Source organism: Arvicanthis niloticus, chromosome 5, assembly GCF_011762505.2.
Source record: "Arvicanthis niloticus isolate mArvNil1 chromosome 5, mArvNil1.pat.X, whole genome shotgun sequence".
NCBI classification, from domain to species: domain Eukaryota; kingdom Metazoa; phylum Chordata; class Mammalia; order Rodentia; family Muridae; genus Arvicanthis; species Arvicanthis niloticus.
In genome coordinates, this window is record NC_047662.1 from 87,263,643 (window position 1) to 87,278,135 (window position 14,493).

A 14,493-nucleotide genomic window follows, 5' to 3' on the forward strand; every position below is an offset into this window, starting at 1 on the left:
CCCGAGTTCCGAACCGCCACGCCCCAACTTGGACACCCACCTCTAGGCGCCAATTCCGAGGGCGCAGTCCTCCGGCTCCGCTCCAGCGTGGTGCGGCTGCCGCCTGCTGCTCCCGAAGTCCAAGGAAAGACGCGGCACAGCCCCAACCTGGGGCAAGCGCATCTGCCAAGAGCAGCAGCCTCTAGGCTCGCCTGGCACCCGGGAGCCCCGCCCACCCATCCGAGCCCGGCCCACTCCAGGCCGGTGGTCCGCCCTCCATTTTCATTGCTCCTCCCCATCCACCCATATACCTCCTCTTGGTAGCGGAACAACATAAGCCCTAAGAAATGGATGAATGGGGCTGGAGAGATGGCTCAGCAGTTAAGAGCACTGACTGTTCTTTCAAAGGTCCTGAGTTCAATTCCTAGCAACCTCATCCATAGCTCATAACCATCTGTAATGGGATCCAAAGCCTTCTTCTGGTGTGTCTGAAGACTACTGTCCTATACAATAAATAAATAAAATCTTTAAAAAAAAGAAAAAGATGAATGAATGTATGTATGTCTGCGTGAATGGAGAAACTGGTGTGATGGAAGAAGTGGCAAGATAATAAGGGGAATGTTTGGTGGAGAAAGCCATGGCTGGCCCCTAGGTAAGAGCCAACACAGAGGGGTTGGCTGGGAAAGTGTTTCTTGGTTAAAATAAGAGTTTAATGTGGTCCAACATACGGGGCTGACATACGAATAGAGAGGTTCCGGGAAATCTTTGGTTCGTCCATCCTTCAGGCTTGTGTCGGTTGGTAGCTTCTTGGTGTCAAAGCGTGTCTGTTAACAATGCCACCGTTGGGGAAGGAAGCGGCTAATGTTCAGGGTTTGGCTCCGTTAGGCAGGCGGCCAGCCATCCCTCATTTCAGAGAGGTCTGAAATTTCAGTCTGTATCCCCTCCCCCTACATGAATATTTAAATAATGTTAATGACCTTTGAGAACCGACCAGTATAGAAGTCCTTAGAGAGGACACCAATACCCATAAATGGCCCACACAGAAAACAGCATTTTCAAAAACCAAGCTATTGTGCATCTTACTCGGCTTCAGGGCAAGTTGTCGGCAGAGGAAAAATCACATAAAGTGGAATCAGATTCAACTTTTCACTAGGGAAGCGTTTCCCCAGTGATCCACAGCCATCCAAGTCTGATTCCTTTACAGTCCCTGGGGCTTTCCCAGTTCTCCCCAATCATCCCCTCCCCCGCCCACAAACGCGGCGCCCGGGGCTCAACTTCTTAAAGTCTGTTTGAATGACAAACACAGCCCGGGAAAAGTCAATGCCCCAGCCTGATTTCATTTCCCTAACTTTCTTTGTATTGGAAATCTGGGACCTCCGGAGGTTAGGGAAGTGAAATCTGGCTGGGATTTCCCTGAAAGCGGTCATCATTTAAGGACCAGGGAACCCGACCTCCTGTGAGAAGGGCTTTCTCCTGCCTGAACACTTCCCCAGCGCTGACTCAGGGAACATGGTAAAGTCTTCCAAGGAAACTTTGATAGGTTATTTCTCCACTGCCGATGAAATGAGTCAATTTAAACCAGATTAGATTACATTAAAGGCAGGATTATTGAGTTCGAGGCCGGCCTGGTCTAACGAGTGAGTTCCAGGACAGCCAGGGCTACCCTGTCTCGGAAAACCAAAAAAAAAAAAAAAGGCAGGATTCTCTCAGGTGGGTGAGTTTACTGGTCCCAAAGACCAAGGCCAGGGAAGTCACCATGGGGAAGGGAGAATAGTGGAGGGAGAGAGAGAGAGAGAGAGAGAGAGAGAGAGAGAGAGAGAGAGAGAGAGAGAGAGAGAGAGGAAGGAGGAGGAAGAGGAGGAGGAGGAAGAAGAAGAAGAGGAAGAGGAGGAGGAGGAAGAGGAAGAAGAGGAAGAAGAGGAGGAGACCAACATGTCTGGATTATCTAGGGAAAAGCCTCTGGGTGAAAGGCAGCCCAGCCCCTGGGCTGAAAAGTTCAGGGTTAGGGGCAGGGTATGCCAGATAGGGACTGAGGGATTGGGGGAGGGGGGAAAGCCAGGTCTACCTTTGTATGTAAAATAGGTACGTCAGTCTCTTGTCCTGCATCCGGAACCAGACAAACTTCTTCCCTGGCCCTCAATCTGGCTTCTTTCCCTTGGCATTTACAGATTGTCTAGTAGGACATTTTGGGTTGCTTTATTTGCTTGGGTTCTTTTGAGAGACAGTCCTGGCTGGTCCCAAGAGGCCACTATAGCTGCCTTTCACCATTGGGTTTTTGTTTGTTTGTTTGTTTAAATTTTTAGACATTATTGGATTTCAGTAGTATTTATCATTGGCTAGCATAAATTTTCCTCCTTTCCTGCCTCCTTTCCCTCTTCCTTCACCTCCCTCCTTTCTTCTTCCTCCCCCCACCCCTAGTCTATAATCTCAGCCCTTGAGAGGCAAAGGCAGAGACCCTGCTATCACTTAGACACCAAACTGGAGAGTTCTGGGCTATAATCTGGTGCATTCTGAGCTAACCTGAGTTACAGTGTGAGATCTTATCTCAAAAAAAGAAAAGAAATAAAGAACAGAAAAAGAAAGAAAGATATTGGGTGCCCTACATCCTAAACTATTTTGAATACATCAGTATCACATAAGAATGCTCCCTGCAAGGAATATGCTTGGGAAGGTGTATATTTTATGGCCCACAGACTAGACAAAGAAGGCTTCCAAAATCAAAGCAGAGTTGATACTCTATACAGCCCCCACCTTGGCAAGTGTTTCACCATCTCCCTCTCCTTGTATTAAATTAGAGTAAGCATAAAAGTTACTAATAAATTTATTTCATTACTAATCAGTGGTGGCCCACACCTTAAATCTGAGCACTTGTGAGGCTGAGGGAGGAGATTGCTCTGTGAGTTCTGGTTTACAGAGTGAGTTCCAGGATAGCCAGGACTACACAGAGAAACCCTGTCCCAGAGAGAGAGAGAGAGAGAGAGAGAGAGAGAGAGAGAGAGAGAGAGAGAGAGAGAGAGAGAGAGAGAGAGATTTGCTTCATTATTAGAACTGAGTAAATGCTGAATTCTTTCTTTTCCAAAGTAATGTCAATGTTCTATTTAATTTGCAAGTTTATAGCATTCTATAGAAAAAAAAAAAAAACTGCTGGTAACATTGCTAGGAAAAAAAGCTTGTTCAGTGCATGCTGATATTGGAAAACTCTTCTGTTACTTTTCAAAATGTTGAAGAAATAACCATGCTTAAACTTCTTTTTGGTATTGTTTAATGTACATACGTGTGCAATCCCTGAAAGTCTCTCTCTTGAGATCTGATACATGGTGCAATCTTTTTGTAGCACACCTTGGCCCTGGTCCACCAAGGTACCTTCTGCTGCTTAATCTAACATGTATAACCATATAGATCCTGGGATCCAACTCAGGTCATCAGGCTTTACCCACAAAGCCATCTTACACATTTCCTTTAAAAAAACTAAACAGAGTCTCCTGTATCTTGAGCTGGTTTTTGTTTGGTTGGTTTAGGGGTGGTGGTGAGTTTTTAAAGACAGGGTCTTTCTGTGTATCTCTTGGCTTTCCTGGAACTCACTATGTAGACCAGGCTGTTCTCAAAGTTACAGCAGTCCGCCTGTAACTGCCTGCCCAGTGCTGAGATTAAAGCTATGTGCCACCATGACCAGCTCAGACTGGTCTTAAATTCCCTATGTAATGGAAAAACCTTTAAGTCTTTTAAATTGTGTTTGTTTTTAACTGTGTGTGTGTGTGTGTGTGTATGTGCGCGCGCCTGTGCGCGCACATGCATGAGTGGGCAGAAGCCAGAGGTCAATCCTGAATGTCATTCCAAGCAGGCTAGCCTGGCTGGCCAGAAGACCTCAGAGACCTTCTTGTCCATCGCTCCCAAGTATGTTCCACTGTGCCTGGCTTTCGTATGTGGGTTCTGGGGATCAAACTTAGGTCCTCTTGCTTGCACAGAGCGCACTTTACTGGCTAAGCTATGCCCCCAACTCCAGAATAACAGTTACTGAAGCTGAGCATTTTAGAAACAAGCACATCTCCTCTCCTAAATGTACTTTTGTAGCCTCTTGTAAAAATAAACTCTTAATAATCTCTTATTCCTGTGGACGAAACATAACCCGAAGGAATAAATGTTACCTGCTGTGAAAGCCCTCGTTGTCCAGGAGAGATAGCCCTCCATGGTGGACAGCCTTCCACAGGGTTTTGCTTTGTTTTAGGGAGAGGTGAGATTTCTTTCACTACCAGGTAGGTGAACATTTTTCTCTTATGACACCTCTTCTCTGCTGTTGGTACACTTAAACAATGCCTTGGGCAGAAATGGCCATCCAGAGACTCAAGAAGAAAGATATAGGATGAAAGTGATGGACAAGCCATCAGACTAGACATGGACCAACAGAATCTTTCCTCCCCTTCCTCCAAACTGAGGAAAATTAACTAAGTCCATAATGCCCTAGCCATGGAAATGAACAGGTGCCCCACACTCAGGAAAGAGACCTTTAGAAGATATGAGATCAAAAGCCATGTAACTAACAGTGGTGGCAAACACCTTTAATCCCAGAGATGGACTGCTCTCTGAGTTTGAGAGCAACAGAGTAAGTTCTAGGACAGTTGGGACTATACAAAGCAACCCTGTCTTCAAAGAACAAAAACAAACTAACTAACTAACAAATAGACCTGAGATTGTCCCAGAAAGCTGATCTGAAAATCCAAACAGGCCAAGGCTGTCCACAATGAAAGAGAATTTACCATCTTATCCTTCTAGCAAGGACTGAGACGAAAAGCATTGGCTGGGGGTTTCCTTTCTCAGCACCGGATGGTTTCCTAGTAAATCTGAGGTCAGCCTGGGTGCTATATAGTGAAATTCTATTGATCCATCACCACCACCACCACAAAAAAAAAAATAAATAAATAAATAAATAAAAAAAATAAAATAAAATAAGGAAAAACTGGCTGTGACATTTGTTAGGAGAGAATCTCATTTCTCCCTCATGCATCCATGTGCTTCCCCCACTTGAAGCTGCATCCTTAGTTGATGTATTCTTCCCCGAGAGACAAGGACCAAGCATGTTGAAGTAGCTATTCACCCCCACCTTCATCATTCTCCCTCTAGAACCACCAAATGAACACAAAAACAAATACAAATGAAGAATAAGATCACTTTTCTGGAACCAGGCATGGTGACAGAACCCGGAAATCTCGACAGGAGAATCTCAAACTCGTGGCCAGTCCAGGCGATGTACCAAGACCATCTCTCAAAACAAACGAGAAGACAGCTGGGTGTGATATCTCAGGATTTTAATCCCAGAATCTGGGAGGCTGAGGCTACAGGGTTGTCACGAGTCTGAAATCAGCCAGAAATATATTATTAATAAATTCTTGTGAGGCAGAGTTAGACAGTGTCAGGAAAAAACAAAAAACAAAACAAAAACCTTACCTTTTCTAAAAAGAAAGAAAAACAGCTAATTCGTCCAAAAGGTTAGAACAGTGAGTGGGGACTGACGAATAAGGAGCCATAAGGTTCCCATGTGCATGTGTGTATGTGTGTGACATGTGTGTATGTGTGTGTGAATGCACATGTATGAGTATGTGTGAGAGCGTGTTATGTGTGCATGTGTATTTGTCTTGAACTCTTTTCCCTGAGTGATCTAGACCCAGGAATCTGTACTTGTTTGCATTTGATGCTGCCCACATCCTGGTTTGGGAAGCACAGTCACCCAAGGAGGGAAGGAGGAGGGAAGCAAATGGGATAGGGACAGCTTCCTCTGAGAACACTTGGCTCCGGGGCCATGTTTACTCTCAATCCTGGATCCTGGCACTTTGCCACACCTGCCTTTCCTTTGCTTTCTCTCCAGGGTTTCTCACTTCCTGTGCCAGGAGAAGTTCTTTCCTGCCTACTCCATGTTTATTTCCTTCTCCCAAATCCTCACACTTGGTCTTTCCTCTGCCAGACATAAGGAAGTGGTCATCTGGTTCCGTTCACCCAGCTGTTTCAGCCTGTTTGGTTTTTGGTTTTGTTTTGTTTTTTGAAACTCAGCCACAGCTGTTCTGGAACTCACTCTGTAGACCAAGCTGGCCTTGGACTCACAGAGATCTTTCTGATTCTGCTTCCAGAGTGCTGGGATTAAAGGCATGTGCCACCACAGCCAGCTTGTTTCAGCCTTTTAAAATGGCTCTTTTAAAAAACACATCCACAAAAGCCAAGTGAGGTGGCCAGTGTTGGTAATCACAGGACTCTTGGATTGGGGATAGCATAGTCATGAATCCCTATGGTAAGAACCAAAACAATAAACTAGCCATAGTAGCACAGGCCTATAATCCCAGCAGTCAGGAGTTAAAGACAGGAGCATCAGGAGTTCAAAGTCATCTTTGGCTATATAGCAAGTTCAAAGCCAGTCTGAGTTACTGGAGACCCTGACTCAAACTAAATCAAAGTAACGAACCAAACATACATAACCCTAGCCTTCAGGAAGCTCAGACAGAAGGATCAGATTTGAAGCCAGCAGTAGCTATAGTGAGTTCCAAGCTAATTTAGGCAACAAGCTACTTTGTCTCAATAAATAAATAAATAAATAAATAAATAAATAAATAAATAAAGTAAAAGAATCAAATGAGCATGGTCGTGCACCCCTAAAACCCCGGCTCTTAGGAGGCAGAATCAGAAGAATCAGAAATTCAAAGTCATCCTTTCCTACATAGCAAGTGATTTCAAGGCCAGACTGGGCTACAAGAAGACTCTTGTCCAAAAAGGGACCATGGAGGAGAGGGGACCTACACAAGCAGCCATACAAGATGTTGGTGGGCTTCTCCTGTCTCCCCTGCAGTGGCCCGTGAGCTCATTTGCTGTTGATATGAACATATTCATGTATTAGTTTGGTCATCACCAACGAAGTTCTAGACAGTCCTGGCAATCTGTGTCATGGCTGACACTTTTATCTTGTTAACTAATGAAAAGTTTGAAAACTAATGAGCACTGCAGAGGTGATGTCCTACAGGAGAGACAACATCGGACCAAGTTCTCTTTAACATACTCAGATGACAGAGTGTTTGACTAGTGTGAACAAAACCTTGAATTTGATTCCTAGAAAAACAAAATAGGAAACTATGGCATTTTCTTAGTAATTTCCAAGCTTTTCCCTCTCCTTCTTAACTTTTAAAGTACAGACTGTTAAATTATGAAAAAGAACTGTGAAGGTTTTTAGTCATGTCAGGGGAAATAGAAGACTACATTGGCATTTAAAATTTTGACAATCCTGATTATTATAAAGCCAATAATCTTTGACTTTTTTTTTTTTTTTTAAATGTGGCTGGCTTAGTTGTTAAGAGCATCTGTTGCTTTTGCAGAGGACCTGGGTTTAGCTCTACAATCCACACCAAGCCAAAGCCACCTGTAACTTCGGGTCTAGGGGATCTGACACATTCTTTTGACCTCAGCTGACATGAACACAGACGTACTCACAGGCAAAACAGCCTTACACATGAACTACTTTTTTTTAAAAAAGGGTTTGGGGTTTTTTGTCTTGTTTGTTGCTGTTGTTGGCATTGTCAGATTAGGACCATGGCTGACCCAAAATCACTTTAAAACCACAGTAGTTGTGCTGGCAACATATGATATAATAGTATAATAGATAAAGGTACTTACCACCAAGGCTGATGGCTGGTGTTTAATCCTAGGGACCCACAAAGTGAAAGGAGAGAACTGACACTCATAAGTTATTCTGACTTGCATATGTGTATTCATGGCATGTGCACATGTACACACACACACACACACACACACACACACACACACGAATCAACCAATCTAATTTTCAGACATTAAAAAGAAAAAGAAACTACAATCAACAGATATAGACTTTACAGGTATAGAATCCCAGCAACCTTCTGGTTGAAGGCCGTAATAGAACAGAACACTCCAACAAAACAAGTAAACCCAGACAGACAACATCTTGTCTTAGAAGAGTTTTCTTCTTATCGTCCCTCCTAGAGCCCTGTGTCCTCTGCTCCAGAACAAGGCTCCTGGCTGCTAAGTAATTCATAGGCAGGCTGAGATAAGACACAGAGGAGGTAGAGTAGGGTGCTCACATGCTGGGAGGTGGGGCGGGGGGGGGGGTTGGTCTTGTGCTTCTGTCACAAGCTTATGCTTTTTATTGTTTTTCTCCCTTGTATGGCTGAGGACAAATCAGAATGTCAGCAATATGACATCTAGAGCTAAGATAAAAATCTATGGAACTAAAGTTATTCTTATTTTACAATACAGCAGAATGTCAGGAGGAAGAAAGGAAAGAAGGAAAGAAAGAAAGAAAGAAAGAAAGAAAGAAAGAAAGAAAGAAAGAAAGAAAGAAAAAGCCAGGAGCAGAGAGCTAGGTTTGAGTCCTGCTCCATCACTGTGTGAACTTGAGAAAGTTGCTCAGCCTCTCTGACCCACCAAATCCTCCTTTATCTTTTCTAAGACTTATAAACAGCAGGTGTATCCTCCCCTGCAACAGAACTAGTCTGGCTGCCTGGGAGTAGAAGTGCTTGCTTCTGAATGCTTGTGTTGTCCCCATTATTCAGTCAGGTAGCTGAAGCAGGACGGTGGAGGTGCATGCGTGTGCGTGTGCGTGTGGCATGTGTGTGTGTGTGTGTGTGTGTGTGTGTGTGTGTATGTGTTAGTTGGCAGCCTGTTGTAGCTAGTGAAGCAATCATCTTGTCTGGGTAAATGCTTTCTCTTTTCTTTTTCTGCTTGGTATTTTGAAATAAGGTCTCACTGTGTAGCCTTGGCTAGCACTGAACTCACTTTTTAGACCACCCCTAGTCTTGAACTCACAGAGATCCGCTTGTCTCCAGAATGCTAAGATTAAAGATGTGTGCCACCTCTCCTGGCTTCTTTTCTCTATTTTTAATTTTTTAAAAAATTATTTTATGTGCATTGGTGCTTTGCCTGCATGTGTGTCTTTGGAAGGTATTGGAGCCCCTGAAACTGAAGTCATAAATAGTTGTGAACTGCCATGTGGTTGCTGGGAATTGAACCTGAGTCCTCTGGAAGAGCAGCCAGTATTCTTAACCACTAAGCCATCTCCCTAGCACCTATTCTTAATTTCTAAGACATCATTTTTATGTATAAATATTTTGCCTGTGTGTATATAAAGTACTCACAGAGGTCCCCTGGAACTATTTGTAAGCCACCATATCGTTGCTAGGAACAGAACCCAGTTCCTTTGCAAGATCTACAAATGCTTTTAGCTGCTGGGCCAGCTCTCCCATCTCTACATACATTTACTGCAGCTGGATATGGTGGAATACACCTGTGATCCCAGCCCTTGATACAGTGAGAGCAGTAAGATTAAGAGTTCAAGTGCAGACCCAGCTACATAGTGAGTTTGGGGCTAGCTTGAGCTACAAAAGTCACAAAACCAAAGGCAAATAATTTACAGGAATATCCTGATTTTCACTGCAAATTTTGTTTGGTTTTGTTCCAGGTTGGTCCCTTTGTCTAGGCAAGTGTCCTACCACTGAGCTACCTACCGTCTAGGCCCCATCGAGTACAGGTTTAACCATAATTTTTACTGCAATAGATCTTAGCATGAAGCAAGGCCCTAGAGAATGGGTAGAGGAGATGGGCAAGGTGAGGGAGGAGCACTAGCTGCTCACTTAAACAACCTTCAGCATTTATGAAGCAAGATAAACCCTCCTGCGGATGCAGCAGTTGTTCTGAGGCTTGGGCTGGAGCTTGAGGCCTTTGTGCTATTTCAGAAACATAGGGTTCGGAGTAAATGGCCACAGAAATTCTGCTCAGACTTTCTGAATCATTTTTGATCACTTGGGGTGATAACAGAGACTTGCAGGAGCTGCACAGACATTCCCGTTCCCTGCCTAAGTGGGATCCAGCTTGGTGACCGTTCCACAGCACTCCAGGCCAGTGGTTTCCGAGGTTGCTCTGTGGCTTCTGAGTTTGGCTTGACTCAGTACGTTCTGCCAGAAGCCATAGGTTCTGGCTCTTACGCAGGAACCTTGTTTCCAAAGCAGCTGGAGCAAATCATTGTTAAGATAACACTCGGAACTCCCCCGGGCCAGCTCAGAAGATGCAGATAACACTGAGACAGCTTCTAGAGCTTTCCTGTCATCAGACACTCCCACTACAGAAATGCTCTAAAGGAACGTAGAGAAAATACCCAGATGTATCTGTGGACACACAAATGGGTACATCTGTGAATGTTTTGGAACTTTTGCTAGAAATATCCCCACCAGTGCCATCTATTTCAGGAGGAAATCACTCTGAAAAGTTGTGGGCTTTTTGTTTGTTTGTTTGTTTTGTTTTTAGTGTCTTGTTATATAACCGAGGATGGCTTTGAACTCACAGAAGATTCTCTTGCTCTGCCTCCTGAGCACCTGAGATGCCCAGTGTGCTTCATCATGGCTGGCTTTGAAAAAGAGGCATCTTAGCAAATAACAAAGTTTGTAAAAGTACAGGACTGTTTCACCAGGGGGCTGGCATGATGGCTTGGTCGGTAAAGGCATTTGCTACCAAATCTCATAGACTGAGTTTGATCCCAGGAACCTGAATCCCAGAAGAGAATTGAATGTGAAAAGCCGTCCTCTGACCTTCACACACACAGACATGCACACATACACCGACACCTACCCACTTACACTCAATCAAAAAAAAAAAGTCATGAAAAAGAAGTTTGTCAACATTTTAAAAACTGGAATGACATCTTGGGCTGTCGTTCCAGCTACTTAGGAAGCTGAAGCAATAGGGAAAAAAAAAAAAAAAAAACCAGCAAGCTTGGCTCGGACGTTCAAAGCGAATTCAAGGCCAGACTTGGAAACAGAGTGACCCTGTCTCAAATTGGGGTGGGATGGGGGGGGGGGGAGTCTGAAAGAGCTCTTAGTGGGAAAGCACATGCCTAGCCAGCACAATCCTATCTTTAATCCCTCTCACCACCTAGACAACACGAAAACACACACACACACACACACACACACACACACCACACACACACAGACACACACACCAGGAAGGCTGACATGGTGGCACACACTTGTAATTTTAGTGTGCTTGGGAGGCAGAAGCAGAAAGATCAGAAGTTTCAGGTTATATTCAGCTACATGACAAGTTTAAGGCCAACCTGGGCTACATGAGACCATGTCTCAAAGGGAAGCTAATGGGCCCAGGGCAGAGTTTCCTATTTTACTTTGCAGAAAAACTGGATCCAGCTTAGGAGCCGTATTTCCTAAGGGAAAATGTATATAGAGAGACATTTGCTTGATAGTCATGAAGGTCTCACTATGTGGCTCAGACCGACTTCAAACCTCAGGGCAGGTGTGGGCGTTCACACTTAATAGCTACCAGTATATTGTGTGCACTGACACTACACCTCTGTCTGGTTTAAACTTTCAAAACATATATGTCTTGAATAATAATTACCAGAGTCTATGCTTCGGAAGTAGGCTTTCTCCCTAGACCTCAGCAGGCCAAATGTACTGGCTAGTTTTATGTTAACTTGATGCAAGCTTAAGAAAATGCCTCCATAAGATCTGACTGTAGGGCATTTTCTTAGTGATTGCTGGGGTAGGGCCCAGCTCATTGTGGGTGGTACCAACCTGGGGCTGGTGGTCCTGTGTTCCATAAGAAAACAGGCTGAGCAAGCCAGTTACCAGGATCCACTCATGGCCTCTGCATCAGCTCCTGCCTCCAGGCTCCCGTCCTGTTTGAGCTTTCTGAGTCCCTGTCCTGACTTCCTTCAGTGAGTAACTATGATGTGGAAGTGTAAGCCACGCCCCCCACACACTTGCTTTTGGTCATGGTGTTTTGTCACAGCACTGGAAGGCCTAATTAGGACACCAGACTAAAATCAAAATGGAATCATCCACATGGCAGTGACTTGTCATTAAACTGAAAGTAAGTTCTATCCAAGCCTTATAGAAATCCGGAGAAGGAGAGACAGCCAAGGTTTCCAAGAAGAGCACTACAAAAAGCTTCTGTCTCAATGCTCTGCCCTTTCATCCTTTGGTCCTGACAAAGCAACCCGAAGGTGCTCTGCAGTTAACTTCTATTATTCTGTCTCCCCATCCCTCCTCTTTAGAAGAAGCGGCCCCAGACAATCAAGATGATTGTGCCGTTTGATTTTTGTCCCTTTTATCTCCTTTCAGACTACAAAACCATCTGTTCAGTCAACGACAGTGCTTCTTAAATCTTTTGGAAGTACTATCTGATTATAAAATCAAAACTACAGCTCCTTAAGATCATCAAACCAAAGCCAGGCATGGTAGCTCATGACTATGATCTCAGCACTTGGGAGACTGAGGCAGGAGCATTACCACAAGTTTGAGGCTAGCCTGGGCTAGAGAGCAAGACCCTGTCTCCAAAACCCAATACCATATCAAGAAACAGTAGTTTGATTGAACTAAACTGTAGATTTTATTTACACAGTTGTCAAACTTGAAAGGTAAAAAAATCCAAACCTACAAATATATAAATATCAAACCACAGTGATCAGCACCTTTGTGGCACCCTCCTGCCTATGACTTCTAGACTCAGCAAATAAAAATACAGACTGTCCACTTTAAGTCAACAACAAGCAATTTCTTAGGGTAAGTACAAAGTTTGCTTCATGTGGTATTTGGGACATACAAACTGTTAAAGATAATTCCTTAAGAGTTATCTCAAGTTCAACTTTAATTGGGTCTGCAGGGTGGTGGCAGCGAGTGGATTTGATTTTTGGTGCTTAAGGTTGAATCTAGGTCTTGAACATGCTAAGCACATGTTCTGCCAGTGAGCTAATCTGGCTAAGTTATTCCTGCCCGTCTTTAGAGTCCTCCTGCTTCAGCTAAGAACAACCAAACCAAACCAAACCAAACCAAACCAAACCAAACCAACCAACTGAACAAAAAACCAAAAACCAAAACAAAACAAAACAAAAAACCAAACTCCAAACAAAACAAAATTTGCATTTACTATACTATTCAAACACAGAAGTTACAAAGTATCTTTTTAAAATTTGTTGGCATGTATGTGGTGCTCACGCATGCAGTGCCCACAGAAGTCACTGCATCCCCTGGAACTGAAATCATAGGTAGTTGTGAGCTGCTGTCTGGGCAGTGGGAACCCAACCCAGGGCTTCTGTTAGAGCAGCCTGGTTTTAACCATGGAGCCATCTCTTCAGCACCTTAGCCTTGAACTCTTTATCCTCCTGTCCCCACCTCCCGAGTGTCAGGGTCACAGGCATTTTCATTTCTGGCTGGCATTTTGTTTTGTGTTTGCTTGCTTGTTTCCCTGTTGTTTTTGCTTTTGCGTGATTTTTTATTTTTATTTTATTTTAATTTTTTTGGTTTTTTCGAGACAGGGTTTCTCTGTGTAGCCCTGGCTGTCCTGGAACTCACTCTGTAGACCAGGCTGGCCTCGAACTCAGAAATCCGCCTGCCTCTGCCTCCCAAGTGCTGGGATTAAAGGCGTGCGCCACCACTGCCCGGCTCTTTCTGGTCACCCCCCCCCCCCCCCCCCCGCCTTCTGTGATGTTCCCGAGCCTTTCAGAAGTGGAATGTGGGGCTGACTTTTTGAGATGGGCTCTTCTTGTGTGGCCTAGCCTTGCCAGACATTCAACATTCCATGATTACAACATGTTAGGATTATAGGCATACACCACCATAGCAAGCTGAAAATGTGTGTACTGTGTAAAACTGTATTTTGAGACACAGTCTTTCATATAATAGATTTGAACTCATGGTGTTTCTCCTGTCTCAGCCTCCCAAGTGCTGGGATCTCAGATGGGAGCAATCACACCCAGCTAAAATGATTTTTTGACTTGGGTTTTTGTTTTGTTTTGTTTTGTTTTGTTTGCTGCAGGGTCTCAGTATACATCCCTGGCTGGCCTGGAACTTGCTATGTAGGCCAGGCTGCCTTTGAACTCACAGAGATCCTCTTGTCTCTGTCTTCCAAATGACGGTTAAAGGTGTGCACTGCTATGCTCATTGTTTTTTGAAGAAAATTTAAGATATTTATTCTCAAAGAGAAAGTATTGTGAAAGTTGTCCCATATAAGCCTGGGCTGCCTCCTCCCAACAGGGTCAACCCCCACTGAGAGCCACTACCTTAAATAGACTCAGAGACCTAAAAAAAGGAATGTGTGGTGAAAATTTCCTTTAGCCAGGGAACAAATTTAGAGCAACCTCTGCGTGTGTGCACAGTGTAGACAAAACTTCTGGACCCAGATGTGTCTTTTTGTCCCAGCCCCCACGCCCCACCCTGACACAAAACAATACCTCAGTGTTGTCTCCATTGAGAACAAAGGGCAAAGGACTCTCCATTGTCAGCAACAGAAGACTCTCCAGAATGGCTTTTTATATCCAAAGCCAAAGAAAGCTGTAACCTGTGACCCCTATTCACTACAGGAAGAGTCAAGATGCTTTCCCTGCTTTGTAATGAAGAACATCTGCCCTTCTCAGGGGACAGTCTCTCTCCCAGTTTCACACAGAGAGAAGCATCCTCTTGGCAGGAGGCTGTCCACCTTAACTTCCTTAACTTGGAA

General features: G+C 44.2%; 1 protein-coding gene across 8 annotated transcripts in view; it reads right to left on the reverse strand.

The window, feature by feature from the left end:
* Positions 1 to 14,493, reverse strand: part of Palm2akap2 (PALM2 and AKAP2 fusion) — a 422,795-nt gene that overhangs the window by 90,329 nt on the left and 317,973 nt on the right. The window contains exon 1 of one of the 8 annotated variants that reach the window (XM_034502167.2): positions 41 to 450. The exons of 6 other annotated variants lie outside the window; for them this stretch is intronic. The gene's annotated coding sequence lies outside the window, so the exon portion shown is untranslated. Of the gene's footprint in view, positions 1 to 40; positions 451 to 14,493 lie in introns of those variants that run through there. One more of the 8 variants, XM_034502166.2, reaches the window with a different exon arrangement.